The sequence below is a fragment of the Rana temporaria genome, chromosome 6 (assembly GCF_905171775.1).
Source record: "Rana temporaria chromosome 6, aRanTem1.1, whole genome shotgun sequence".
NCBI classification, from domain to species: Eukaryota; Metazoa; Chordata; class Amphibia; order Anura; family Ranidae; genus Rana; species Rana temporaria.
This window is the reverse complement of record NC_053494.1, coordinates 194,237,282-194,240,571: the sequence shown is the minus strand read 5'-3', so window position 1 is coordinate 194,240,571 and position 3,290 is coordinate 194,237,282. Positions and strand designations below refer to the sequence as shown.

At 46.1% G+C, this 3,290-nt stretch overlaps 1 long non-coding RNA gene across 1 annotated transcript; it reads left to right on the top strand.

Annotated features, from left to right (window-relative positions):
• Positions 1-1,471: 1,471 nt before the first annotated feature.
• On the top strand, positions 1,472-3,087 carry LOC120942696. The gene is made up of 2 exons (XR_005750249.1): positions 1,472-1,501; positions 2,918-3,087. It is a non-coding gene; the product is annotated as an uncharacterized LOC120942696 (long non-coding RNA).
• Positions 3,088-3,290: the final 203 nt, after the last annotated feature.

The following is a 3,290-nucleotide window of genomic DNA, read 5'->3' as shown; positions in this document are numbered from 1 at the left end:
ACTGTTTTTACAGCTAAAGCACCTCTGGCTTTCCTCCTAGTGTCTCCAGGGTAGGAGACACAAGTGCTGACATCAGGCCACTGTCCTATACAGTGCAGTGGCACACATTGTCATATGTTTTTATGATTCATTTTATTTTGGCTTTTAACATACAAATCCAATAAATGCTACACTATGGAGACTTCATCTGGCTCCTGGTGAGCTTTATCTACTACAGCTACACAGCCTGGATAGCCTTCCCCACAACAGATAGCGGATCTACAGTGAGTGCGTGGTTTGCTGCTATAACGGCATCCAACTTTTCTGGTGAGTGTCCATTTCACAGGGGTTCGGTAGATGATTTTGCAGCACTGTACTGGATCACCTCTTCACTTTTTAAGTCACCACCAAATTTTTTGTGCACATCTTTGCACTGAACTATTGTATTTTCATCAATACCTTTATATTGATCCTATCATGGGGTTGTGCATTTAAATCTATATTTTTCACTATATTGTTTTTTGATTGTCGATTTCTATTTAAGTCTTTTTTTAATTTATATAATTTATATATATTTTATTAAATATATATATATATATATATATATATATATATATATATATATATATATATATATATATATTTTTTTTTTTTTTTTTTTTTTCATTTTAGCATTTTTTTAACATTATCAAATTTATGGACTTTATTTCAGTGTGCTGTCCATTTATAACACAGTATTCACATTTCATCGCTGTTCATTTACTTTGGTATATTACTTATCTGTGTCAGCAGCCGCCCCACCACAGTGCAGAGATACATCTTTTTTATAACTGAATATTACTTTCATCCAGTCATCCACAGTCCATGATTGCTTTTCTTTAGCCCACTGTAACCTTGTTTTTTTTCTGTTTAGGTGTTATTGATGGTTTTTATTTGGCTTTTCTGTATGTAAATCCCATTTCCGTTAGGTGTTGTCTTACCGTTCGATCACAGACCTTGACTCCAGCTTCTGACCATTTGTTCCCCATTTCTTTAGTTTTCAAGGCATATTCCTTTACGTTTTCTATCTTAAAGCTTTGATGTCTCCCTTATGCCCTGTACACACGATCGTTTCGTCTGATGAAAACGGTCCGATGGACCGTTTTCATCGGACGAACCGATCATGTGTGGGCCCCATCGTTTTTTTCCCATCGGTGAAAAAAAATTAGAACCTGTTTTAAAATTTTCTGATGGTTAAAAAATCGATAGAATAAAAACGATCGTCTGTGTGGAAATCGGTCAAAAATCCACGCATGCTGTATGGTCATAGTGTATGCTGTTGGAGGGCTTGGTGGCCCCCAGGTCATAGTGTATGCTGATTGGAGGGCTTGGTGCCCCAGGTCATAGTGTATGCTGATTGGAGGGCTTGGTGCCCCCAGGTCATGGTATATACTGATTGGAAGGCTCAGTGCCCCCTAGGCCATAGTATATGCTAGTTGGAAGGCTCAGTGCCCCCCAGGCCGTAGTATACGCTGATTGGAAGGTTCAGTGCTCCCCAGGTCATAGTGTATGCTGATTGGAGGGCTTAGTGCCCCCTAGGCCATAGTGTATGCTGATTGGAGGGCTTGGTGTCCCCTATGCCATGATATTGTCAGGGACCTGCCAATAGGCTCTGGCGTGCACGCATGCGCACACATACTTATGGACAGAATCAAAACCAGTCACCTATTCATGTGCGCAGGCGCGCCTCACATGCACACGGATATGTGCCAAATGCGCGCATCTGCGCGCCAAATGTGCTCGCGCGTATGCGCGAGCATGCGCCTACTACACGCGCACTTGCACGACGGCGGGAACGCGCGCGTGCTTGTTAACGCGCGATTGGCGCCACTCAGCCTTTAAAAAGCTAGCAGCTGCAGTGACACTTTGCTGTCTGATCTGCAGCGTTGTATCAGTGAAATCTGTGACCTGTTGTAACCTGTTACCTCAAACCGACCCGGCTCCGTCTGACCATCCGACCCTCTCCACTCCGACCCCTGGCTTGCTCTGACTCCGCTCTGCTCTCCTGCCCACCGTTACCAGACCCTGTGCCTGAATCTGACTACGCTTGCTTAACCCACCTGATTATCTGCTTACCCGGTTTGCTTCACCAGCTTCTGCTATCCAGTGCCTGTGCCAGCTCCAGAGACGCTGTCTCCTGCAACCACCGTCCCGAAGGACCACCAACCGTGCCGAGCTGCTATCATCACCAGGCACTCCTACCTCGCCGTGCTCCCGAGCTTGCTGTCCCAACTCCAGCAGCTCCAGAGCCGGGGCTGTAAGAGAGGCCTCTTCCAGTACAGTACAGTTACGTTCCAGTACATAACAGATATATACTGATTGGAGGGCTCGGTGCCCCCTATGCCATGATATATACTGATTTGAGGGCTTGGTGCCCCCTATGCCATAATATATACTGATTGGAGGGCTCGGTGCCCCCCAGGTCATAGTATATGCTAATTGGAAGGTTCAGTGCCCCCCAGGTCATAGTGTATGCTGATTGGAGAGCTCAGTGCCCCCTATGCCATGATATATACTGATTGGAGGCCTCAGTGCCCCCTTTGCCATGATATATACTGATTGGAGGGCTCGGTGCCCCCCAGGCCATAGTGTATGCTGATTGGAGGGCTCAGTGCCCCCTATGCCATGATATATACTGATTGGAGGGCTCGGTGCCCCCCCGGGTCATAGTGTATGCTGATTGGAGGGCTCAGTGCCCCCTATGCCATGATATATACTGATTGGAGGGTTTAGTGCCCCTCCAGCCTTAGTATGTACAGATTGGAGGGCTCAGTGCCCCCGAGGTCATAGTATATGCTGGTGGAAGGCTCCCCAGGCCACAGTATATGCTGATTGGATGGCTCAGTGCCCCCCAGGTCATGGTGTATATTGATTGGAGGGCTTAGTGCCCCTTCCCCAGGCTCAGTGCCTTACATCACACCCCCCAGGCACTTTTCTTGCACGTTTCTCTTTAATTTGCTTTATTTTCAGTCGGATCTTCGCTCTGTTTGCCGGTTTATGTCGGAGCGGGTGCCGGCCCGCCGCTCTCTGTACATTCCTTGTGCCAAACTAATAAAGTGTAACACATCACAGATTGTGAAAAAAAAAATAATCCACACATGCTCAGAATCAAGTCGACGCATGCTCGGAAGCATTGTGTTTTACGTCACCGCGTTGGACACGATTGGATTTTTAACTGATGGTGTGTAGGCAAGACTGATAAAAGTCAAATTCATCGGATTTCTGATGAAAAAAAAACATTGGTCCGCTTTCATCGGATGAACCGATCGTGT